Raw genomic sequence first — 27,188 nt, 5'->3', positions numbered from 1 at the left:
TTGGAGGAGGAGGTCACTGACCTTTAGTACAGTTGGATGTCTTGCTCTTTTTTTCAGAATGTTGTGTGCCAACTGCGGTCGTTTACGGCGTACTGCAGCATATATGTTATGTTTATGCCTATAACAGACATTGGGAAAAATGAGGATACCATATATGCAAAGGTGAGTGAGCTCTTGGCCTCCATGTTGAGTGAATGATTCAATAGAAATGTGTGGATTGGTTCACAGTCCAAATTTTGACTGTCCATTTTACAGGGCCTTGCTACAGCATACACCAGCCTGTGTTGTCGAGTTTCGTAAATGGTGGTTCAGCTGAGTCCCAGTGGAGATTACACTTGGTCAGGAATTAAGTGAAGATCTTGGTTTCCTGATCCTGGCCTTTAACTGAAATTGGTGAGCAGCCAGCATGCTCCTAGCAGGTGTGCTTCGGCTGATACTGGTGGAAATGGTCCCAGTCAGCGTTACCAGTGATGCTTTGAAGCTGCCCCCTATCTAAGGGGTTCAAAAGCTTCTGAACTCAGTGTTGTGCTGTCACCGCAAGTCTTGGCATTGTGGTGAGGGTGTTAGACTGCAATCAGCTAAGATGTGAATTCAATGCCATAGTGACTGAACTTTGTCTGAGCTTAACGGAGCTATATAATGGGCTGACACCTCGGCAGGTGAGCCTCCTAGTGGCTACTGCTTACTCAGCATCTAGCAGTAAACAAGTCATTTCAACTCTCACTTCTTTGTCTCCTTTAGATGGTGTGTGGTAGGCTCATGCTTACTCATTTAATGCATGTTTTCTTATTGATTGTGCGGTATGCAGTTGGCTGGGAAATTCAAGTAGCCCAGGATATGGAGGCACAATGAAGATGAAGATAGGATCATCAAAAATAGATTAATTTTTCTGTGTGTTTTAATAATTATTAAATGTTCATTTATTGTTAATACTCAGAACATGGTCTCCTGACTCGTTTCTATCAAATTTAAACACATTTTTAATTCGAGGGTATGCTGTTGTCATCTCGGGTATAGACCCGAGTGGTTGGCCCTTCTCAATCGCCTTTCGGACGAGCCGCAAACTTAGACAGTCGTCAAAGGGCGAGTGAAGAGGGTCAAGGAACATCTCCAGTACAGGTTAATGAAACAGCAGCAGGCTGCATGTATGAGAAGAATGTTACTCGCCATCATTGTGCACATGCGTGGCCGGGCGAGTAGCCAGTCCGTCATCTGCAAGCCCAGCTGGATGGATGTGGAGACCTTTCCATCACAAAGTTGTGTCGGCTTCATGAAGCCTTCCCTGCGGTTTGAAGAATGCAAACAGAGGAGAACCACTGCACCAGCATGTCACTCCTTTATACCAGTGTGTCCCATGGACTGGCGCCAGTCCGTGTAAAGCATTGCAAGTATATTAACCCTGTTACTGCCTGCTGTCATTGCTGTGAAGAGCTGCCTAGGCATTGCTGCAAGTCCACATTTTTCCACTGCTTGTAGACTTGCAAACAACCTGTTCTTCATCCCGTTGCTAACTGAGATTCTATTACTAAAAATGGTAAAACTGACAACCTCGGTGAGTTACTTGATCTTCCTAACAGTGGAAGTGTAAAATGCATGCAAGGAAAACCAAATACCTGCAGTGTACATGAATGAAGTGCCACATGGCAGCACTAAACTTCATTAATACTTACTCTAACATGAACTACTGCTTACATTGCTCCCTAATAAAGAAATGTCCTAATTTGTATATTTTTAAGAAATAACAATAAATTCAATCACAATATAATTCAGCTACTATCAGAATTCATCTAAGCAGTATTTAAATATCAATCACAGGCTAAAGCAGGATTTGTAAATTAAATGAGAGAGGTTGGTGTTCTAAAAAAGTGAAAATGTCAACACGCAATACTTCACCATAAAACAGTGTGTGATAAAGTAGCAGAGCACTGAGCTCTAATCAATACATCTTAGTACAAAGCACAAAAGTCCTTAAATCTTATAGGTATGTTCCTCTGATGTGGAGGCAAGTCCCAAACGAGAGGAGAAGGTGATGATCCTGTGTTACCTAAACTTGCTTCATTCCTGAGGGTCACTGGGCGGTCAGGGTATTGGTTCTGCTGTGGAGGGAGTTCAGCTCTGACTTGTAACAGTAAGATCAGGCAGTCGTGGCTGTGATTGAAGCAGCGTAGGAACTGAAGGTGCAGCTGGTGGCACAAGACTTGGAATAAGACCTATTAAGTTGATTAAGGTGGAGATGAAACAGAGTCTTGGCTTCAGTTGATTGTAATGGATGACTTTATAGCTTAGTCTGGGGTTTTGATAGGTCATGGAGTGTAAAGTTGACAGAAGGATTATTTTCAGATGATTGTTTTGATGATGTGGTGGGTTGTCCATCAGTACAAGATCTCCAGTTCTCTAAGGCAGGGGTTCCCACCCTCTGGTCCGCGGCCCGCTACCGGGCCACAGCTGGGCTGTGAGAGAACTGCCGGCAACGGAGAATCACTCAGACTTTTCAGAACGCTGGGTGGGGGTGGCTTTGCAGTGGCGCAGAGAGAGGAGAGAGACCAAGGTGAGAGAGTATTACAACAAAGCATTTTTATGGTCCCAACAGTTTCTCCATATGACACGAGTCTATAGAAATCTCGTTACTACGAAGCACATTCAGCAGATACTTTCATTACAATGAAGTGACCTTGAAATGCCTGTACGAATCATCCGCAGAGCACTTAGATCTGTGGTTGCAGTTCAGTTGTGCACATTTGCACAATGATCCCCAAACAGAAACATTGTAAAAAAAATGTATTTCTTTGAACTTTCCTCGTGCTGTTTTTTTTGCTGTTTTTGTTTTCTGTGGTTTTCAGTGATACATTTTGCTTATTGCTTGTCAACATTTGAAAAACATCCATTGGAATTTAACTCACTGTCACCCTCCTATAGAAACGGCAGACACGAAAAAATGATAACAGTGTTAATGTTTGTGATGTGCAATCTGTTGGAATGACAAATGCAATGCATATGTCTTTGTTATATGCAAAAAAAAGAAGAAAAATCTCGGGTTGCAAGTGTATGCGAACTGCTTAATAACTTAATAATGATAGAAATGTAATGCAAATTGTGTATAAAACTGCCGCTCCTCTTTTAAGGTGTGATTATATCGTTCCACTGATCTATCACACTGTGCATGATATGGAGAAGTGTGAAGCTTGCGAAGTGCCGAGAACATGCAAAGCTGTTTTACGAGGTCTGCATTGAATTTAAGACCCTGGTCTGAGAGTAGAGATTCAGGAATTCCATGTTGTGGGATAAACGGTTCAAAAATATAATGTGCCACTGAGACAGCAGTCTGATCCCTTAACAGATAAAGACTGATAAATGAAGTATAAAGATCCACCAGCATTATCACGTAATGGTGACCTTTTGTGGAAAGTGGCAGCTCTGCAGCAACAATCTGGAATGGCCATTCAAGTGTGACAGAAACTAAAGGAGCCTGTGAACAAGGTACAGGAGACCATCTGGACTGATGAGCAGCACACTGTTGGCAGCAGTTAGCAAAGTCTGAAGACATGTAGGGCCAGTAAAAGGACTGTGCTGTTCTGTCCATTGTCTTGGTCAATCCATAATGAGCAGCTGCTGGGTGTCCATGAACATAATGGAGTACTTGGGGAATCAGTGAGGTAGGAATAATAATTGATTCAGCTGTTTTGTGAAAGGGTTGGCACAGGCGCTGATACAGTAGTCCATTATCTACAGCATGGGTGTCAAACTCCAGTCCTGGAGGGCCGCAGTGGCTGCAGGTTTTCATTTTAACCATCTTCTTCATTTGGGACCAGTTTGTGTTGCTAATTAACTTCATTTTCTTTAGTTTTAATTAACTTGACTCAGACCCTTTAGTTGCCTCTTTTTCCTTAATTAGCAGCCAGACATTAATGAGACAGAAAACACATGACCAGCTCACCTTTGCCCATCACACAATATCTGAAAATAAAGAAAGGTGATGGTTGTCGGTAAGCATGATCTCTCAGCTCATCAAAACATCTTGACGGTGTTCTTAGAAAAAACAGAAAAATCAACAGTTTTGGAAATGTCTGCTGTAGCAGAACAAGAGCAGCAACAAGCTGTGGAATTAAATAACAGGTTTAATTAACTGCAAGAATCGTCTTCTCATTAAGAGGTTGATTGGAGTTTGAAATCCCAGTTTAACTGGTCATCTGTCAGCTGGTTTCACATCTCAATTCTGTTTGGCTGTCATTTAATGAAGAAAAGAATCAATTCAGAGGACTGAATCCTTAAAAACAAGGGCTATTAAAATAAAGGGAAAAGAAGTTAATTAGCAGTGAAAACTGGACACTGATTAGGAAAAGGTTTAGAGTGAAAACCTGCTGCCACTGCGGCCCTCCAGGCCCAGAGTTCGACATCCCTGATCTACAGTATCACGAGTAATGGTGCACTGCTATAATGATAACGTGCAGTGAATACACTTGACTTGAGCATTCCTAGTTTTCATCCTATTTCTTTCTCTGTCCGTTTACCATTCTTTTAATCAGATGTTGATGCGCTTGCTGTTTCCTGAGCAGGTCTTCTCTTCTCCACCCAAGCAGCTTGCGTCTTCTCTTCTTTCATCGACATCTTTTTGTGTTAAAAATGATTAAGTCATGTGACAGGAGTGTGAAACAAAATAGCTCCCTATAGTCTCATCCTGCAGGTGAATCGAAACAGCCACAAACATATATTTGGGCTCGATTTTAAAGCAGGCTTGACTGGCTTCAAAATAAAACCAAATGCGTCATCCCCGGGCTTTTGTGGAATGTTCTACACTCCGCAAAAGAGCAACAGACACTCGTGTTTCAAGTTAAACAGCACTTAATCCTTAAAAACTTCTAGGAAGGCTCAGCTTCTCCAATTGACCACAGTTGAAACTAAGTCTTTGATTGAGAGGAGACATGTTGCTCAACAGCAGGAACGGGTTCTACCTATTAAGAGTCAAAAGGGCCATTACTGTAGTGCTTAAAACAGGAAGGCACGTGACGGGAGTGTGAAACAAAATAGCCCCCTATAGTCTTATCCTGTGGGTGAATTGAAACCACCAATAACATACATTTGGGTTTGATTTTAAAGCAGGCATGACTGGCTTCAAAATAAAGTAAAACTTGTCCTCCCTGGGGTTTTGTTGGCAGTCCTAGACCCTGCGAAAGAGCAATAGACACTAGCAATTCAATTATCAAAGCACTTTTCCCCTTATATACTTCCAGGATAGCCCCGCTTCTCAAATCGACTTCATAGTTAAAACTAAGCCTTTAATTGAGAGGAGACATGTTGTTCAACAGCAGGAATGGGTTCGTTTAGCTCTGAGTTCTACCTCTTTAGGGCTCATTTATACTTTACTCTCAGAACGCGTACGCAACCGCATAATGGCTGCCAGGCATTTCCAGCGTTCATTTGACACGTCCTCTGAGCACGCCCTCAGAAATTAACGCAGCGCATGCACGAATTGCAGTACCAGCAAAAAATCGGGAGGCGCAGTGTGCTAAAAGTTGGAATGTGAGGTCCGAGTCTGTGGTTACAATCTACATGTGACCAGAGGTGGGTAGAGTAGCCAAAAATTGTACTCAAGTAACATTAGCGTTACTTAAAAATAATATTACTCAAGTAGAAGTAAAAAGTAGTCATCCAAAAAATTACTTAAGTAAGAGTATAAAAGTATTTGGTGAAAAGACAACTGAAGTACTGAGTAACTATTTAATCATAATAAATCATAAATTTTTTAGAAATGTTGTAATAAGGCAGAGAAAAGTATAAAACAATGTGCAAATTCTGCTATTTCCAAATAATAAAATAAAAAATGAGTTAAAGTAAATAACATCTTTGCAACATAAGGATGCACAAATAGTACAAAGTTCCAAATCTCAGCTTTTCACAACAAAGCTTTTGAAGCCAATACCTACAGTAGGTAACATGTATGTTTGAATAGTGCAAACTACTTACAGTGACAAGATATACTGACTTTACACTGACAGTATAATACTGCATAAGCACTTGCCCTCCAAATAGCACAGCTGATAGAAAATAACATTAGAACAAGGCAGCTTGTGCACGTACAAAAAGTCTCACTTTACCTTGACTATCTGTGTCTGTGCATGTTTGGTTAAAACATGCTTGTTCTTCACTCAGTGCTCCAGTGGTTAAGCTTAATCAGGAGTTGGCTCTCATTTTTCATGTACAGTGGAACCTTGGATTGCGAGTAACTTGGTTTGCGAGTGTTTTGCAAGACGAGCTCAAATTTTTAATAAATTTTGACTTGATAAACGAGCGAAGTCTTGCAATACGAGTAGTCCGTACACGCTTTGTCTGCCAAGCGTCATGTGATCACAACTGAGCTGATGGTTCTTCTCTCTCTCTCTGTGGGATGGTGGGCAATAGTGTGTCAGTGTGCCTCACTCATATAGTCAACATCTGTACGAGCAGCGAGAATTGTGACCATGTGTCTGTGGTGTGACATGTCTCAGATCTCCGTCTTGCACACCAAAACATGAAGCTGAGTCTCAATACTTTAGCGGCACCATCTTTATACAGCTTGAAACAGGAACAACACGGTTATTTATTGTACCGGGATCTGCCACTCTCCTATACACAGACACAGCAGTCAGGCAGTGTCTATGCCACCACAGTTTGTGTGTGGTCATGTGACTTCTATGTCTGATTGGTGAAACGGAGTCTTGGGATTATTATTGCTACATGTGATTGTGAAACAGTCATGCAGTAGATCCACTGGCGGCTTCTCTCTGGCAAAAATATAGTGTAATGTGTACATGGAAAAAAATAATGAGTCGAGTGTTGCCCAATGTAGCGGAGTAAGAGTAGCATTTCTTCTTCACAAATGTAAAAGTAAAAAGTATAGTGCAGTAAAACTACTCTTAGAAGTGTAATTTTTTTAAAAAAGTTGCTCAAGTAAATGTAACGGAGTAAATGTAACTTGTTACTACCGACCTCTGTATGTGACTTTTGGAATTGTGTCCTATCACCTTAAATGTAGTTTTGTTCCTTGTTCTCAGTGGGTGGAGCTGCAAGAGGTGGGACCACTCTGACATCACCACTTCCGAGTCCTCCCTCTGGCTATTTATGTCCACTGAGAAGGCTCAGGAGTTGGGAATCATGTGCTTGTTGGAGTTTTTTTTGTAAGTATCGCTGTTTCTTATAGGAGTTTCAGTATATTTTTAAGGATTCTAGGGGCGGCATGGTGGCACAGTGGGTAGCACTGCTGCCTCACAGTAAGGAGACTTGGTTTCGCTTCCCAGGTCCTCCATCAGAGGAGTGTGCATGTTCCCCCGTGTCTGCTCCATGGGTGCTCCGGTTTCCTCTCACAGTCCAAAGACATGCTGGTTAGGTGCACTGGCAATTCTAAATTGACCCAGTGTGTGCTTAGTGTGAGGGTGTGTGTGAGAGAGCGCCCTGCAGTGGGCTGGTGCCCTGCCCGGGCTTTGTTTCCTGCCTTGCGCCCTGTGTTGGCTGGGATTGGCTAGCAGAACCCCATGACCCTGTAGTTAGGATGTAGCAGGTTAGATAATGGATGGACTGGATGGATGGATGGAATGGATTCTAATATTTCAATATCATACTTGGACATGTTTACTGTGGGACTGCTTGTTATTTAATTCCTTTGTGCTTATTTTTGCTCTTTTAGGCCTTTCTTTATATTTTACTATTTTTGTTATTAATCTGTCATTTATAAAGTATTTTTGTTTGCCCTTTTTACCATAAGCTCCTCTTGTGGGACTTTTGTTACATATTGGTGATATTCATTGCTGTTTTGCCAGCTCTTTTATTTTTGGGCCTGTTGCCGCTGAAGCCAGCAGGTACAGTAACTTTACGGTCTTGGCTGAGTTAAGGTGGGAGTCTTAGAAGATCTAGGGCTTCTTGAGTAGCAGTTTTTTTAGGCCTCACACCTATTTTGCCTCAGTGGAGAACTCCATATAATGACACTGGTACTAAAAAGCCCTGTCACCAGTCTGTGAGAGACATTCATGTCAGAATTTCATTCCACATCTGACAATAAACAATGAACTTTTAAAAAGTGAACTCAATGGAAGCAAAATGAAGTGAGCTGCCAGCTGCTCCCAGAATATTTACAACTGGCACTAAGGAGTCTGAGAAGCAAACTACGACATTTCTGTCGGAATATCAAGAGAGACACCTGAGTCCTTCATATATTCACAAAATGAGTTATTTGATGTAAATGAGCGACCTCCTTTGGGTAGAAATGGCCTGAGGGAGCACAAGCGTTTGCATTAAATGTTTGTCATTTACAAAGACCCCTTCTGACCTTGGTGTCATTTTTGAGTCCATTTTTCTAAATACATCACGGATGTGTTTTGGCTTTTTTTTTGAAGAAAGTTAGACTGTAATTAAAGTGTGAACTGGAAATGTACACCTGTGCCACGGAGCAATAAGCCACACACAAACACCTGGGGAAATTAAGGAGGCGCACATCCCCAGCCAAAAAATTCTTACAGTCCTCCCCGGAGTTGATGGAAGCCAGCAACTGTCACATTCGGTTTAATTCAGCCAGCCTGCCGAAGTAGCTTGGAGGAGTGAGCCTGACGGGACTCAAAATGAACAGTGAAGTGTGTCCTGAATAATCTGCTTTCCTAAACCCAACACCTGACATTCTGAGGCACATGCATGGAAATGCAGCATCTGTAGAACGGAGCGAGAAGAAAATGAAAAGTCCCTTTGTACTCGCCGGGCTGCCGGGTTTGTGAGGCGTGTGTTCCAGTTTGTCGTAATTGCGAAGGTTAGCAGTTGCTTGCTTGCATGTCGCAGATGAATACACCAGGCAATTAAAAATTTATGGAGTTTTTCAAATGTCTTTTAATAACCGCATCTAACATAGAAAGAGGGACCTAGCAATTCAGCTAATGAACACAATAATCTGTTTGAGGATATTAAAAATCTGTAGACGTACACTGCGTCTGATTACAAACTTTACAATCAGGCAGGAAAACGATGAGGTTTGAAACTAATTAACTTACATAGTGTTGGGCTCTAACTGTCCATTAATTGTTTATTAAATTGATAGGGCCAGTTGACAATGGAAGAGAGGAAAACAAAAACTCAAAAATGTCAACAGCATCAGTGGAGAAAAATCAACCTCTTGGGGTCCACGACCAGCCATAATAGGCAAAGTCAGACATACACAGTACTGGTGACCCAATGGGCCTTCTATGGTAGAGTTCATGCCGGGCTCTCTAACGTGATGAAAGAATCTACTGTATATAAAGTGCCTTTAGAAAGCATTCAGTCACCGTCACTTTTTGTGTTGTTGCAGCTTTGTCTGAAAATCATTTCAGTTCATTGACTTTCCTCATCAAGCCAACACTTCAGTACCTCCAAAAAAAAACAGGAGTTTAGGAATTTTCACTAATTTATTAAAAACAAAAACTGACCTATCCCACTGACACAAGGATTCAGACCCTTCACCTCAGCCCCTTTGGCAGCCACTCTAGCCCCGAGTCTCCATGGGTCTGATGTGACAAGCTTCACACACATGAATTAGGGAATTTTCTGCCATTCTTCTCTGAAGATCTCCTGAAGATCTCCATAGGTGGACAGCTGTTTTCAGGTCTCTCCTGAAACGTTCAAGTCTGGACTCTGGCTGGGCCACTCCAGGACATTCCCAGAGTTGTCCCTAAGCCACTCTTGTGTTGTCTTGACTTTGCCCTGATAAAAAATTATCCTTTGGCCCAACCAGGGGTCAAGATAACTCTGAGCAGGTTCTCATTAAGAATCTCTCCATACTTTTCTCGGTCTAACTTTCCCTCAACCTTGACTAGTCTCCTAGTCCTTGCTGATGAAGAACAATTCCACAGCACAATGAAGTTATTATTATACTTCACTGCCTGGCGCTGCCCCACTTCCCCCAGATGTGACACTTAATACTGAGGCCAAACAGTTCAATCTTGGTTTCATCTGGCTAAGGAGTCTTATTTGTAAGATTTTTTTTTTTTTGTAAATTCCAGGTGTGCCCTCATGTGTCTTTTACTGAGGAGACGCTTCTGTCTGGCCACTCTGCCAAGTTCAGACTGATGGAGTGTCTCAGTGATAGTAGTCCATCTAGACATTTCTGCAATCTCCAAACAGGTTCTCTGGAGCTCAGCTATAGCGGCCATCACATTTTCTCCCCAGTCACTCAGTTTGACCAGTTCCAGTAAGAGTCAGGGTTGTTCCAAACTTTTCCCATTTAAGAATTATGGAGGCCACTGTGCTCTTGAAAATCTTCAATGCTGTGGGATTTTTTGATAGCTTTCCCCAGATCTGTGACTTTGAAATAATTCGGTCTTTAAGCTCTACGGACAATTACTTCAACCTCAGGGCTTGGGCTTTGCTCAGTTGTGGACCTTCTATAGACAGCTATGTGCCTTTCTTAATCAGTTCAGTCAATGGAATTGACCAAAGATGGACTCCAAACAAGTTGTAGGAACATCTCAATGATGATCAATAGAAGAAGACACACTTATAGAGTGATTTTCTCACTATGTGGGGCCACTTCAACAAACCAAAAAGGTGGTGGATACACCTGGATAATGCAATGGCAGCCATTTTGTGCCAGTACACTCATTGTACTGGTGGAGGTGGAGGGAGATAGTAAGCCAATTAAGGACAGGGGATGATTACGCAGCCAGAATGTCTAGGCCATGGTGGGTGCCGAGGGATCTTTAATGACCTCAAGAACCAGTACCATTTTTACAGCACCATGTCCCTGTCACTGCACTGGGGCACTTAGATCCATATGCAGACCACAGGGTATGCGTTCCCTGCTGGGGGGTGCTCACCAACACCTCTTCCAGCAGCAACCCAAGATTGTCCTAGATGGTCACCCCTCCAAGTACTGGCGGACCCAAACTGGCTTAGCTTCAGGTGGATGACCTGTTCTATAGAGCAGGTAGTGTGCCTACACCTGAGCCATATTTCAAGTGTCATAGCAAAGGCTCTGAACACTACTATCAGTGGGATGTTTCAGTTTTGCCATTTTGAAGTATCAAATGTTGATTGGTGAGGAAAGGAATTAAATTATTTTAGCACAGGACTGTGACATAACAGGATGTATAAAATGTGAAGTAGTTGAAAACTGTCTGCATCCACTGTGTGCATAGATACACTGCTGGGAGTGTGCGCTGACAGCGCGTTGCTGCACCCTCCACACGACGTATACTATGTATACAATGTATATAACGAATGTACACAAATATACTTAATGGGCAGCCGGGACCAGTGGAAAGGAAATTGCACAGGGCAGTACCTCCCCCAGGACAATAGAGGGCAGCCCCCAGCTTACTGTGGTGCCGCAGGCTTGGAGCATGGAAGCTCAACCCTGCTAGGTCCTGTGGTCACCAACAGGGAGCGCAAGTAGAACAGCTGAGCCCTCCTCTGCATGGCTGCCGCCACACCTGCAAGTACGACTGGAAGGAGATTGTGGAACACCAGGAGCACTTCTGGGTGCCCTATAAAAGGGGAGCCTCGGGAGGTGGAGGACAAAGCTTGCGGGAGTAGTGTTGGTGGACAAGAAACAGAAAACAGAGAAAGGAAGAAAGTCTTTATAGTCACTATGCTTATTGTACTGTGCTGCATAGGTGGGAAATGAGAGAAAAGCATTTCCCACAGCTGAATAAATATGTGTTGTGCTGAACTTGCGACCTGGTGTCCGTTGTGTTGGGTGTTTGGAGAGCTGCACGCCCCCGGTGTCCACTATATATGCATGGGAGACAGCTAAAGGGCTTGAAAGAAGGTCATTCCCGGTCGGATCAGGGGGTGGCAGAGTGCACTGACCCCTTCTCCTTGTTCTCCACAGATTAAATGCAGGAAATTTCGCCTTTAGCGTCACTTCTGGTTCCACCCCTAAAGACATCACTTCCTCCTTATGGTTTTAAAACCTACCCTGTCTGTACCAAATGTCAGTTCTGTTTTGATGTCAGTACAGTACAGTAACGGGATTGGACATCAGCACCTGAATGACCCGCCTTCAGCCAGTCACAAGACCCGGGTTACTTGCATCATTATACGCTGATTACGTCATTTGAGCGTGTCAATCAATATCGTTGTTTGACTAGTGGATGTGAACAGACCATGCAGTGAACCGGAGTGGATTTGGCTGAAGAGAACAGCAATGGGATCAATAATGTACATGCACTTAAGTGGATTGTGCGCTTATCCAAAGTTATTGCCCGTTTACTTGACTTTATACAAATAGGGACTGTGCAAGTTACGTGCGGCTATGCGGAGCATGCGCTTAACCGATGTGCACTTAAGTGGAGTCGACTGTATTTAATGCTATAAATGAACATTTCAATGTATATATGTATACATTTCAACACTGGCTTTTGTTCCAGTGGTTCAGTCAAATGAATCTCCCAGTTTAGTGGATGCCATCCACCTCCTGCCCGGTGTCTCCTGGTCAACTTCACTGTCCTTTCTCTGATGGTGAAGCAGTTTTCTTCTCCAAGATGGGAGCCGATTGGTGGTATTTTGCCTAAAAGTTTTTTCTTCTTTTGGTGTCCTCATTTTCCATTCATTTCATCAAATATTCAGGGATGTCTTTCAGTTTCTCCAGGGAACCGTTCCCATTTTGACAACATAGAGTTGTCTTTCCGCCAGTGGGCTTTTCATCAGCAAAGATTACAGAAATGCAGAATTCACAGCGGAAGTCCATGGCAGCTCTGAAATGTTTTCTTCATTTGCTACTGCAAATTCTTCTGAATGCGTCCGGTTTCTCTGATCTTTGTTCTCAACTGAGGAAAACTGGCATTCTCTTGTAAGTGTTTTGACGTGAAGTTTTTCACAAATAAAATTTGTTTTGGGGCTGAGTTCTTATTCTTTTTTCTTGATTTTGGTGTTGCATTTTTCTTTTGCCGTCAGTTCTTTGGATCGTAATTAGTGATGAATGAAGCGGCTGAGGTTTGATTCACATTGAGATTTGTGAAACTGACAGTAAAGTTGGTTCTTCAGGTGATTTCCCAGTTGCAAAGCCCACAACTCAGTAAGAAGAGTTTTCTGGAGTTTTAAAGTTTTTTTTTTTTTTATTTGCTTTCACTCATTGTTGAATAACAATAAGGAATGAGTACGGTAAGAGGCTGAATGCTTTCCATAGACAGTGTCATTACATGCCATTATTGCTGTCAATTTAATATTCGAGCCACCATCACAAAAAATATGTAATAACCAAAAATGTGATAAGTGACTCTTTGAAGGAACTAAACACAACAAATGCCCCCGACTTTCAAATCAGTTAACTCGGCCTTTAGACAGGCTTGAATGTTACTCCACGCCGACATTTTCTAATTTGTTTTTTTTCTGTTGTTCTTATTTAATCAGATTTTTAACTTACAGTAAAATAAAGCAATGACACAACACTCGACAGACTAGAAAATGAAGAAAAGATCCCAGAATAGTAATTAATGTCAGACTAAGAGTGGGCCATCAGTATGCCCCACAGAAGCCATTGTAGAGGGAAAGGAGGAAAAGACAAGCTAAGACTTGGAGGTCCAGCCTTCCATCAAATGGGACACAGTCATCCATCTGTTGAATGGCAGTAGGGGGGGGCAACGATCTAAGATGAGCAAAGTTCTAAGAGAACAAAGTTAATAAAAGTAGATGTCCATTGATTAGGACAACATTGGGGTCCTACTGACTCAAAACCATTGCCAGCCTGGTCACCATAAAGAAAAGCGTTTGTTGGACAGGTGAGATGGAAGCACAGAAAAATCCAGAAGAATGAAATTATGCAAAAGGAAAGGTACACAATATGGCCAACAGTACATGGAACCCTGTGGTGAAGTGTGGCTGGGGTCCGCGGCAGTGCACAGGTTTCAAAAACAGTGAGGCTCAGGCTTTGTGGGTGGAGGTGTGTGTTAGCAGGAAGCTGAGCAGCCCTACAGAGCTTGATGGAGACCCCAAAAAGTGGCTTCTGCTTTATTATTTGGGCATGTAGATGTTAGGTTTGAATACACAATTGGAGATCAGAAAATTGAAAGTCCACCTTATGAGGAGGATTTAGGATTCGCAGTGGACTCAACTCTATCAACTACCTGACAGTGTTCAGAAGCTATGAAGAAGGTTAACAGAATGTCAGGTTATATAGCGCCTTGACAGGTTATATAGCGCCTTGACGAGTCACAGAAGGGTCTGCTCACGCTTTATGACACACTGGTGAGGCCTCATCTGGAGTCCTGTGTGCAGTTTTGGTCTCCAGGCTACAAAAAGGACATAGCAGCACAAGCAAAGGTCCAGAGAAGAGCAACTGGGCTGATCCAGGGCTACAGGGGATGTTATGAGGAAAGACTAAAAGAGCTGAGCTTTTACAGTTTAAGCAAAAGAAGATTAAGGGGAGACCTGATTTAAGTGTTTAAAATGATGAAGGGAAATAGTCCAGTGGATCAAGACTGTGAGTTTAAAATGAGTTCATCAAGAACACGAGGACAACAGTTGGAAACTTGTTAAGGGGAAATATTAGGATGAGAACCACAGACAAGCAGAATAAGTGACCTAGAAGTATGGTGGACTTTAGGGACCTTCAAAACTCAACTTGATGTTTCTTAAATTAATTAAGTGGACAGGACTGGCGAGCTTCGTTGGGCTGAATGGCCTCTTTGTGTCTAAATCATTCTAACGTTTCTAATTTAAATCAGTAGGCGTTGCAGATATTTCCACTCTGACAATAATTACAACTCTTACCTTGTTTTCCATAATTGTGACCACATCAGGCAGGCCGCCAATAACTTTACCACAATATGCGAATGATAGAACAGACAACGGTTATTATGACATTCAGTGCACAGCATGAAACTGCTTCTATTGCAGCATACTGGGCCCACAGTCTTTTTTCACCAGAAAGGAATTAATATTATGGTGGTACAGTGAGCCAGTGGTGGTCCTGCTGCCTCTAAATAAGGAGACCAGAGCTTGTGCCCCAGGTGGTCTCTGTGAGGAGTTTGTGTGATCTCCCCGTGTCTGCATGGGTTTGGTTTGGGTGCTCCAGTCTCCTCCCACAGTCCAAAGGCATACTGATCAATTGGAGTGGATTGGCGATGCTAAACTGGTCTTTTTGCATGTGATGTGTTTGCCCAGTGATGGTTTAGCACCGTAACCAGGTGTTGTTCCTGCCTTAGGCCCAGTGCTTGCTGGTTAGAAAGATGGATGGAATTTGCATGGAAATATATTCTTACAAAAGAATCTATTAAGCAAGCACTTTTAAATAAAGCAAATTTGCATAAATCCATAAAGGCTCGTAGAATACAGTGAAGGAATGAGTGGCTCAGATCACCCAAGAGTGGAAGCCTAAGGGAAAGGCCGGACTCTGGTGCCTCCATAATTGGCCTGAATGGTGCAGTAGGTGAGGGGCTTTAAAAAGCTGGCATGCCAGACGTGCTGCCCAAGGGCTGTGGTCTTAAAATTTATTAGCTGGGTCGCCTGGCATTGACTAAGTGGAAATGTTGGTTTGAATTGAAGACATGCTTCTCCTCACCATTCATTGGTCAAGTTCAATTCAATCGCACAGCACTGTAGGAATTACAATCTTTCTGGTGGACCTTCAAGGCTGAGTTTCGAGAAGTCACTCTTAATAATAAGTGAGCAAAAATGCACACATATTACATGTTTTGACCATACAAGTAGATATCGGATATGTGGATTTTGCAACACGAGTTATGTTAGAGTTTATTTTTTTTCTTCCATGAATGTTTTTTATGTCTTTATCCATTGTTCAGAACTGATCACCACAGAGTTTCAATGAGTTTGAATCTTCTATATGTAATTTCTCAACGAAAATATGAGATTAAAAATTTTTCTCGGCCACCACTACAAAGTACACAAGGTAAGTAATATTTTAAAAAGTGTCATTTACAGGTAGAGTCAAGCTGGTGAAATCACAACACTGGACTTCCAAGGCAGCATCGACCAACAGGGAGCTGAGACTCAGCAAAGGGAAGTCCAAAATATCAATAAAACAAAATGTCATTACATAACAAAAACGACAAAACTTCATGGGAACAAAATAATAACACAGAAATGATGATCTATGATATTCAAACCCCTCGTAAATGCAAAAATGTACTAAATGTGTAATAATCATGGCACCCTTCAAGCAAATCAGCAGGACAGAAACGTAAAATGGCCTGGCATCACAAGTGTATGAGGAAAAACAGAAGATGCAGACGCTGATATAAACATAACACAACATGTCAGACGATGAACACACGGCGACCGTTCACATCTGGAGACTACAGGTCACCACGCAGGAGTGAAGCGTCAGGGTCAGGGGTAGCGTTAGGGACCATCAGACACAAATCAATAGAATAAAACCACAGGGAATCTACTTACTCTTTTCAGCAAATGCTGAAATATAAATAATAAAGAATAAAATAAAAACACAAATTTAGATAAGATAAAGCTGATTAAATCACTCTGACTAACGGAATTCTGGATGAGCTTTACATGTATAGAAATGGGCAGAATGAAAAGCTTTTATACATAATAATGGGAATGACAAGGGCAGTAGAAATGAGAATAATTGGGAATGACCTCCCCAAGACTTTCTCGTAAGTTTATTCTTTCTTTATGGTGAATCCACAATCTTGGACATCAATCATTTTCCACAATAGTGACTGCCATATAAAAACAAGATGGTGCCACAAGAGAAAGCAATTAATATTTAACTTTATTAAAACTAACTCAAAACAAAAAACAAATGTGAGCAACCCATTTCTTGGGTTTCAGGACCCTAGTTTCCATGTGCTATGTCAGCAAGGTGACAAATAATTTTGTGATCACCAGGGGCCTCATGTATAAACGGTGCGTTTGGACTCTTATCTGGTGTCTGACGTGTGGTCCGAGGGTGCGAGAAAACCCTAATTCTGTCACTATATATATATATATATATATATATATATATATAGCCTGATGACCCCAAAATTAGGGCGAAACACGTGTCGCGTACTCTTTGCATTATTTCACAGTAAAACTATTTCTATATATATACACTCAAGAAAAAAAGAAACGGCTGATCATCCTCGCAGTGGAAGACCACGTGTAACAACAACTGCACAGGATCGGTACATCCGAATATCACACCTGCGTGACAGGTACAGAATGGCCACAACAACTGCCCGAGTCACACCAGGAACACACAATCCCTCCATCAGTGCTCAGACTGTCCGCAATAGGCTGAGAGAGGCTGGACTGAGGGCTTGTAGGCCTGTTGTAAGGCAGATCCTTACCAGACATCACCAGCAACAACGCCGCCTATGGGCACAAACCCACCTTCGCTGGACCAGACAGGAGTGGCAAAAAGTGCTCTTCACTGATGAGTCACGGTTTTGTCTCACCAGGAGTGATGGACGGATTCGTGTTTATCGTCGAAGGAATTGAGCACGTCTGGGACCTGTTGGATCGCAGGGTGAGGGCTAGGGCCATTCCCCCCAGAAATGTCCAGGAACTTGCAGGTGCCTTGGTGGAAGAGTGGGGTAACATCTCACAGCAAGAACTGACAAATCTGGTCCAGTCCATGAGGAGGAGATGCACTGCAGTACTTCAAGCAGCTGGTGGCAACACCAGATACTGACTGGTACTTTTGATTTTGAGCCTTCCTTCATTCAGGGACACATTGTGAAATATTTTTAGTTTATGTCTTATGGTGTTGATTATTTTAGTGTTCATACAAATATTTACACATTAAGTTTACTGAAAGTAAAAACAGTTGAAAGTCAGAGGACGTTTCTTTTTTTGCTGAGTATATATACATACATATATATACACACACACACACACACCTACATATATATCAGCGCTTCCCGATTCATTTTACCCTTGGTTTGACATGTATGAAAAAATATGCGGTTAATGCAACAATTGAAGCTTTATGAATAATGGATACTTTATTCGCCATCAATGATTGTTTTGGTAAAGCCATACTCAGTGTAATCGGTAAAAAAGTAAGAGCGAGGGGAGGGTGACTTATTGAGGCACGCAGGCGAAAGCACAATAGCATGCTGGCTCGATGTAGTGCGCGTCAACTCGATCTAAATTGGGCGATCACATTTGAAAAAATATATCTTTTCAAGTTCTATTTAGTCGACACAAATATCTTTGGTTTAAATGTAAGGCGAATTTACTCTTTACATTTCTATGGTAAAGAAAAATGTATGCAATGATGCCTACATTTAACTTACATTCCTAACAAAGATATTTCTGTCGACTAAATAAAAATTCCTTCTATTTAAAATTTAAATAGAACTTGAACAGATACGATAGTTCATAATATCCACGCAGACTTGCACGTAAGAGCGGGTGTCATCCGTTTTAACAAGCAGCGTTTTGCACTGATACGAAATAGCCTGCCCATTTAATTGTTTAGGAATGGATAAATAAAATAAGATTTTGTACAAATAATGTTTTTCATTTTTCTTGCTTGATGGATTCTGGCACCCCCAGCAACAGTTGCTCGCACCCCAAAGAGTGTCGACACAAACAGACGGACATCTTAAATTCACCACACACACCCTTTATTTACAATATTTACACAGTTCTTTACGTGCACTCCCCAGTGCCTCCTGCACCGTTCCCACAAATGTCCAGGCCTCACGGCCCTTGTGCCTTTCTCCTGACCGCCTCCAATTCTCTCCCACACTCCATCTCTCTTCCACCCGACTTCCGCTCTCGACTGAAGGGAGGCGGCCCCTTAAATAGGAACCTGGATGGGCTCCAGCTGCTCCCCGGCACTCCTCCGCAGACACGCCCCAGTGTGGCGGAAGTGCCGGCTGCGCACCCGGAAGCTGCCTGACGGTGGCCACGGGTCCATACAGGGCTGGGCTTCCAAGCCCTTTACCCGTGGCCCCCAACATAACCAGGGTGGACGCCCCCTCGCGGTCTGGAGGAGGTACAAGCTCTCCTCCGGTCCTCCTGGGCGTCCTGGCCAGGCTCCAGCCCCGGCCGGATGCCACAGTGCCCCACAGCCAGCGAAGACATGTCAGTCCGAGCGGCACTTCCCGAGAGGGCAGCATGTCCCCAGAGTGGGTCCTACTATGTCCCCAATACCAAGACCTACCTTCCCCGCAGTACTCTGTCGGCCAAAGGCTCCAACGTAGCGACGATCCTCCGTGTCACACTGCGTCTTCCCCGACGCGACCGCCTTCCACTTCAGCTTCTCCAGCTGGACGACGAGAGCACTCAGCATCTGTAATAAAAGCGACTCTGCAGGCCGAAGGGACTCCTCCGGCTCGCGCAGAGCCACCGGCGAAAACTGGGAGACTCGTCGTCTGCCTCCTGTGGGCCACTCCCTCTGGCCAAATCGGGTCTCTTCTCGGCACGAGACTGGCATTCCTTGGTCCTGCCTCTGTACCGTCATTGGCGGGCACACAAGACACACTGGCCAATCCCGTGCCTGTCAGCGGACGGGACATCCGGCCCGCGGCCATCTTGTCTCCCCTTCTCTGGGTGCGGTGGCATGCCTCCTGGCAGCCTTGCAGCTGCTGCGGATCTTCGAGCTGCAGCGGCTCCGATTTCACAGCCTCCTTGGCTGCCGCCCTCGCGCTGTCTACAGCCCGTGGCCCGGCGTGCTCCTGCCACGGACGTGGATCCGGATCGTCCCTCCCTGTGGGAAAAAAGGTAAATGCAATCCTGAAGGGCCGATTACTGCAGGGCAGGGCACTCACCTCCCGGATCCCGTCACTCCGAGGCCCCTGCCACGGTGTGGCCTTCTGTGTTGCCACGCCGGCCTGGCCGTCTGTCTTGGCTGCACGACTTTCGAAGCCCGCTGCACTCTGGCAACACCCGTTCTCCTTCCTCCGCACCCGGGGATGGCCATTCTGCGGTCCAGCGGCGGTCCCTGGGGTAAACCGCTCCCGCGGGGTTGTGCACGGGCCGCTCCCGTGGCGAGTGTGTGGGGTCCGCTGCTGCGCCGGGCCGTCCACAGAAATACTTGTTTTTAATGCAGGTCCCCACCTCGACCCAGGCCGCCTCCAATCCTCTCTCCAGCTCCGTCTCTCTTCCACCCGACTTGCGCTCTCGACTGAAGGGAGGCAGCCCCTTAAATAGGAACCTGGATGGGCTCCAGCTGCTCCCCGGCATTCCTCCGCAGACACGCCCTAGTGCCGGCTGCATACCCGGAAGCCGTCCGGGTGTCCCCGGTAGTCTTCCCCCCAGCACTTCCTGGTGTGGCGGAATTGCTGGGCTCCAGGGTTGTTCAGGCACTGAGGCACTGCCTGGCGGTGGCCACGGGTCCCTACAGGGCTGGGCTTCCAAGCCCTTTACCCGTGGCCCCCAACATAATCAGGGCGGACGCCCCCTCGCAGTCTGGAGGAAGTACAAGCCCTCCTCCGGTCCTCTTGGACGTCCCGGCCCGGATGCCAAAGTATATGTATATGTATATATATATATATATATATATGTATGTGTGTGTGTGTGTGTGTGTGTGTATGTATATGTATATATGTAGATATGAATTTATATGTATATATATGTTTATATATGTGTGTCTATGTATATATACAGTATATATGTATTTGTGTGTATATATATGTGTATGTATGTATGTATGTATGTGTGCATGTGTATGTATATGTATGTGTGTATATGTAGATATGTAGATGTACAAACCGGATTCCAAAAAAGTTGGGACACTATACAAATCGTGAATAAAAACTGAATGCAATGATATGGAGGTGCCAACATCTAATATTTTATTCAGAATAGAACATAAATCACGGAACAAAAGTTTAAACTGAGAAAATGTATAATTTTAAGGGAAAAATATGTTGATTCAGAATTTTTTTTGTTGGGATTGTCAACAAATCCCAAAAAAGTTGGGACAAGGCCATTTTCACCACTGTGTGGCATCTTCTTCTTACAACACTCAACAGACGTCTGGGGACCGAGGAGACCAGTTTCTCAAGTTTAGAAATAGGAATGCTCTCCCATTCTTGTGTAATACAGGCCTCTAACTGTTCAATCGTCTTGGGCCTTCTTTGTCGCACCTTCTTCTTTATGATGCGCCAAATGTTCTCTATAGGTGAAAGATCTGGACTGCAGACTGGCCATTTCAGTACCCGGATCCTTCTCCTACGCAGCCATGATGTTGTGATTGATGCAGAATGTGGTCTGGCATTATCTTGTTGAAAAATGCAGGGTCTTCCCTGAAAGAGATGACGTCTGGATGGGAGCATATGTTGTTTTAGAACCTGAATATATTTTTCTGCATTGATGGTGCCTTTCTAGACATGCAAGCTGCCCATGCCACACGCACTCATGCAACCCCATACCATTAGAGATGCAGGCTTCTGAACTGAGCGTTGATAACAACTTGGGTTGTCCTTGTCCTCTTTGGTCCGGAAGACATGGCGTCCCAGATTTCCAAAAAGAACTTCGAATCATGACTCGTCTGACCACAGAACAGTCTTCCATTTTGCCACACTCCATTTTAAACGATCCCTGGCGCAGTGACAACGCCTGAGCTTGTGGATCTTCCTTAGAAATGGCTTCTTCTTTGCACTGTAGAGTTTCAGCTGGCAATGGTGGATTGTGTTCACTGACAATGGTTTCTGGGAGTATTCCTGAGCCCATTCTGTGATTTCCTTTACAGTAGCATTCCTGTTTGTGGTGCAGTGTCGTTTAAAGGCCCGGAGATCACGGGCATCCAGTATGGTTTTACGGCCTTGACCCTTACGCACAGAGATTGTTCCAGATTCTCTGAATCTTCGGATGATATTATGCACAGTTGATGATGATAGATGCAAAGTCTTTGCAATTTTTCGCTGGGTAACACCTTTCTGATATTGCTCCACTATCTTTCTGCGCAACATTGTGGGAATTGGTGATCCTCTACCCATCTTGGCTTCTGAGAGTCACTGCCACTCTGAGAAGCTCTTTTTATACCCAATCATGTTGCCAATTGACCTAATTAGTGTTTATTGGTCTTCCAGCTCTTCGTTATGCTCAAATTTACTTTTTCCAGCCTCTTATTGCAACTTGTCCCAACTTTTTTGGGATTTGTTGACACCGTGAAATTTTGAATCAACATATTTTTCCTTTAAAATGATACATTTACTCGGATTAAACGTTTGATCTGTCATCTACAATCTATTACAAATAAAATATTGACATTTGCCATCTCCACATCATTGCATTCAGTTTCTATTCACAATTTGTTTAGTGTCCCAACTTTTTTGGAATCCGGTTTGTATATATGTATGTTTATATATGTGTGTGTGTGTGTGTGTGTGTGTGTGTATATATATGTATATGTATATGTATATGTATATGTATATGTATGACAGCAACACTCATCACTCACAACAGTGACAAAACAATTACATTGACAATCAATGACAATGTTACATTATTTTCAAAATGTTTCCTTTTCTTTTTCATTACTTCTTTAACACACTACTTCTCCAGTGCGGGTATTTTGCTAGTGCGGTATTTTGCTAGTGTATGTATATATATATATATATATATATATATATATATATATATATATATATATATATATATATATATATATATATTTACATACATACATACTGTATACACGCATAATAACAGGTGACAAAATGCAAACACCTGAACAAAGAGCTCAGTCTTTGTTCCATTAGGCATTTCTGGATACATTACAGATACCACAAATAGATACTCCTAGTGCGGAGGAGCTGGATAAACCTCTGGCATTATCAGAATTACTAGATGCTATAAAGTCACTTCAAGGCAAGAAAGCAGCAGGCCCTGATGGCTACCCTGTAGAATTTTATAAGAAATTCTCCGCTCAGCTAGCTCCCCTCCTATTAACAACATTCACAGAAGCCAAAGACAATTAAACTCTTCCTCAAACTTTTCGTTAAGCATTAATCACTGCTTTTCCTAAACAAAATAACTACTTATTACAATGTGCATCATACAGACCAATTTCACTTTTGAATAATGACGTTAAGATACTCTCAAAAATTATACCTAGAAGGATGGAGAAAGTGCTCGCCTAGGTAATATCACAAGATGAAACTGCATTTATCAAGGATCGACACTTATCCTCAAATTTTTTACGCCTGTTTAATGTAATATACTCACCAACTAAGTCAAACACCCCAGAAATATTATTATCATTGGATGCAGACAAAGCATTTGACATGATTGAATGGAAATACCTTTTTACTACATTGGAGAAATTTGGGTTTGGCCCGAACATTTGTGCATGGATCAAACTCCTGTATACCAATCCAGAAGCTTCAATTTGTATCAGCAACATCTGTTTAGACTACTTTAAACTAAAACGAGGTACTGGACAAGGATGCCCCTCATCACCGCTGCTGTTTGTAATTGCCATTGAACCACTGGCAATACACTGTTGAAATGCTGATCAGATAAAGGGGATCATCAGAGAAGAACTGGAACAGAAAATTTCTCTATATGCAGATGATGTGATACTGTATATATCAGACCCCAAAAATTCTGTGCCTGCAGTCTTAACAACACTCACAGAATTTCAAAAGATCTCTGGTCTCAGAATCAATCTGAATAAAAGTGCACCCTCGTCCATGCTGGAAAAAATTGCTCAATCTCAAGGACTCAGACACCATCTCTGCAATATATAAAATTATTTTACAGTCCCTCCCTTTCAAAGATCCAAGAGGACACTGGGAAAAAGATCTCTCAATCAATATATCAGAAAAGGAGTGGAAAATAGCAAAGCAGAGAATTCACTTGAGCTCCATATATGCAAAGCATACAATTATTCAACTCAGAATTATATATTGTGCACATCTGTCTCGCCTAAAACTCTCCAAAATGTTTCCAGGGCAAGATCCAATCTGCGAACGCTGCAATCAAGTCCCAGCCTCACTGGGTCACATGTTTTGGTCCTGCACCAAATTAACATCATTCTGGACCAGAATTTTTAATTACCTTTCAGACAGCCTTGGTCTCACAATCCCTCCTAACCCATTAACAGCTGTGTTTGGGGTTCTTCCAAATGGGATTAAAGTGGAGAAGGACAAACAAAGTGTGATTGAATTCACTACACTTTTGGCATGCAGACTGATTTTGCTAAATTGGAAGAATTTTTAACTCTCCTCTTTTAAGTCAGTGGGAAACCAATATTCTATACTATTTGAAATTGGGAAAAAAAATCAAATCCTTAGTTAGAGGATCTGTACAGATTTTTTTCAAAACATGGCAGGATCTAATCAGTAATATTTTAAAATAAGATATTAAAGCACAGAGTACATAAGCAATTATTTCTGCATTTCTTTTTCTTCTCCATTCATCTCTATTGCCCTATTAAACTCATCAGTTTATGTATGTTTACAAGCCTTAGGTTTTACTCCGTTGGCCTTGCTCTCTCTCTCTCAGGGGTGGGGTTGACTTGCTCTTAATCCTACTTTTTGTAAACATTGATTGATTTGTATGGAATGATTGCAATAAAATTAATAAAATTTCAAAAAAAAAAAGAGCTGCTCAGGAAACAGCATGTGCATCAACCTCTGAGCAAACGAATGCTAAACGTACAGAGAAAGAAAAAGGATGAAAACTAGGAATGCTCAAGTCAAGTGAATTAGACAGACAGATTGATAAATAGATAGATACTTTATTAATCCCAAGGGGTTAATTCGCGCTGTTACTGGTATATATATACATATATACTGAATACACGCATAATAACAGGTGACAAAATGCAAACACCTGAACAAAGAGCTCAGTCTTTGTTCCATTAGGCATTTTAGACATCTATGCCTCGGCCTCGAATGAGTTTCACAACGTATGCCAGGGCCCGGGGACAATTAAACGCAAACGTCCAACATGCGTTACCGCCATTGACGAGAAGGGCCAACGGATACATGATAATACTGTATTACTGAAATTGACTCTCGTTAAAGACCTGAATTCGCCTCAAACATGATTATCAAATTAAAATAAACACATACACAAAACACGCGTATTTAGAGCTGGCACAGACTCCCCATAATCTACGCTGGCGCTCCCTACAGCTTTTTTTTTATTATTTATTTTTTTAGCACTTGTATTTATTTCCACGGACACGACAAGTATCGTCTTGAGAACTCTAAGAAGCCAACTGCAGTTGAGCCAATGACCGACTCTGACAAATATTTTGGCTATAATTAAAGTGGAGATTTTTTTTTCATACAAATAAATAAATTCCAGTTCACGGCAGCTTAGGCAGATGTTAGCCATCAGGCCGTGACTTCTAACAAATAACCTGAAACTTGCCCCCCACTTTAATGGAAGCACACAGAACTCCCCGACCAAAGCCATCAGTTTAGTTTCATTTATTTGACTTACCAGCTCGGCTATAAATAAAGCCTCCGGTAAATCCTGGAAATGCCTCATCCCAGTCATTTAAATCCACAGGTAGCTGCTGTCTGTAAATGATGACAACACATTGTTCACCGTCTTTTATACCTGGCTGGACCCATTCCTGGCCCCGCCTCGGAGTTTCGAAGCCCATGACTCATACTGCATTCTTTAAATTATTTTTTAAAAGTCAGAAAGAGTTCATTAACCCTAAGGTTGCAGTCTTTGACCAGGCCAAACTCTATACTGTACACAGTTTTTGTTTTCAACACAATCACCATATTTTATCTCATGACCAAACCAAATTTGTAGTTATGAAATGTTGGTGTGAGTGTTCAATGTGTCATTCAATATGAATTCATTCCTCACAGTGCAACATCGACTGCGCCAGCTGAGTTCATGTTCGCCGACCCGAGGTAAACTAACATCTAGGAAATAAACCCCGTGCCGGTACTGTAGGTCGTGCAGCTCGTGGAGACTTGGCCGCGCCATTAGTTCATGGATTGTTTTCTGGCTTCGGCACTTGTTCCAGAAATTGCAGACTTGCCGAAAAACATATGCGCTTTATTTCAACGAATTTCAAATCTCCGCAGTGATCCTGTTAGTTGGAGAGTTCAAAATGAGCTGTCCTAAACTTTCTATGTGATAGCGTGCCACTTTGCAGAGCATAACATTTATAATATTAAGACTATATCTGCCCCGTTTGAGTTTCTAACTACAAATGTATTATTGCTTAGCTCTATCTTATTTCGGATACTTTACCACTGAATGGAGAGGCTTTAACCACTAAATTGAGTGGCTAACCATAAGTGGCATGCGTTAATAATGTTTGGCATTTTCACACAGTGAATATATCTTATTATTGTGTTTGCTCGAGGTATCTGATTTTGTCACTTAGTAAGCTATATTTAAAGGTAATTTAATTATTTCTGTGTGTTTAAACACACGGCAATTTCTTAAAAGTACCAAAATAGGTGGGGGTTTTGCCAAAACCTTTAACCTGTAACCTTTACCCTTGTAGGTAGACTGATAGAAACAGCTGGCGTCTTTTAGACTGCTTGTAACACGTGGACGAAGCTTGTATTTTTGCATCGAGCTGCTTGGATGCCATTAAAGATTTCTACAAATTATTTTAGCGATCGTGATTGAGACGTTATGGATTCTATCGCTGTTGCTTTGATTTCATCTTTAAGTTTTTCAGCTCGCTGGGATTACCACGCAAACGGCAAGGTGAGTGCAATGCCTGCATGTCTTGTCTGCCTGCCGCAACTAATATACAATAACGCGCCGTTCTTTATAGCAATATTGTTTTCTAAAGGCTAGCGATGTAATTTATTGTAAATACGTGTTTCCCAACACGGCATTTACTTTTCTAGGTAGATGTACGGCCATTTAATTAATCTGTGCTGCCCCTGTGAGTGCCGTTTCATTGTACTGGACAGCCAGTCTCGTGCCATCAGTTTCAATCTTGTTGTATTCCATTTATTTTGTCCAATTTTAGTCCCACTTATGCGTTAAACTTAAAGCTTAAAGTTCACTCTCATACCGTAGGTAGCAGACGCTACCACGATTCGCCGACAGATGTCGGGCTTTCTTTCCAGCCTCATGCACTGTGCCGAGTTTGACAAGTCCGCCTCTTGTCTTTTGATGGGATAAATTAATCAGGCCAGGCATGTTAAGGCAGTTTTTAAGTCCATGACCTGCGCGCAACCAAGAAATATATATATCAAATATTATTACCGAGCCTCCCATTCATCAGTGTAAGCATATGTTTAATATATATATAAAATATTATAATTAATATATAATAATATAATTATTAATGTAGCCACAATCCTGCTCGCAGCGCCATTATGTTTCCTGCAGAGGCA

At 42.5% G+C, this 27,188-nt stretch overlaps 1 long non-coding RNA gene across 4 annotated transcripts in view; it reads left to right on the top strand.

Annotated features, from left to right (window-relative positions):
• Positions 1-27,188, top strand: part of LOC120523581 — a 62,149-nt gene that overhangs the window by 23,050 nt on the left and 11,911 nt on the right. Inside the window, exon 1 of one of the 4 annotated variants that reach the window (XR_005632659.1) lies at positions 26,511-26,547. The exons of the other annotated variants lie outside the window; for them this stretch is intronic. This is a non-coding gene — a long non-coding RNA (uncharacterized LOC120523581). Of the gene's footprint in view, positions 1-26,510; positions 26,548-27,188 lie in introns of those variants that run through there. 4 annotated transcript variants of the gene reach the window in all.

The sequence above is a fragment of the Polypterus senegalus genome, chromosome 2, assembly GCF_016835505.1.
Source record: "Polypterus senegalus isolate Bchr_013 chromosome 2, ASM1683550v1, whole genome shotgun sequence".
Taxonomy (NCBI): Eukaryota; Metazoa; Chordata; class Cladistia; order Polypteriformes; family Polypteridae; genus Polypterus; species Polypterus senegalus.
This window is presented reverse-complemented; position numbering and strand designations above follow the sequence as displayed.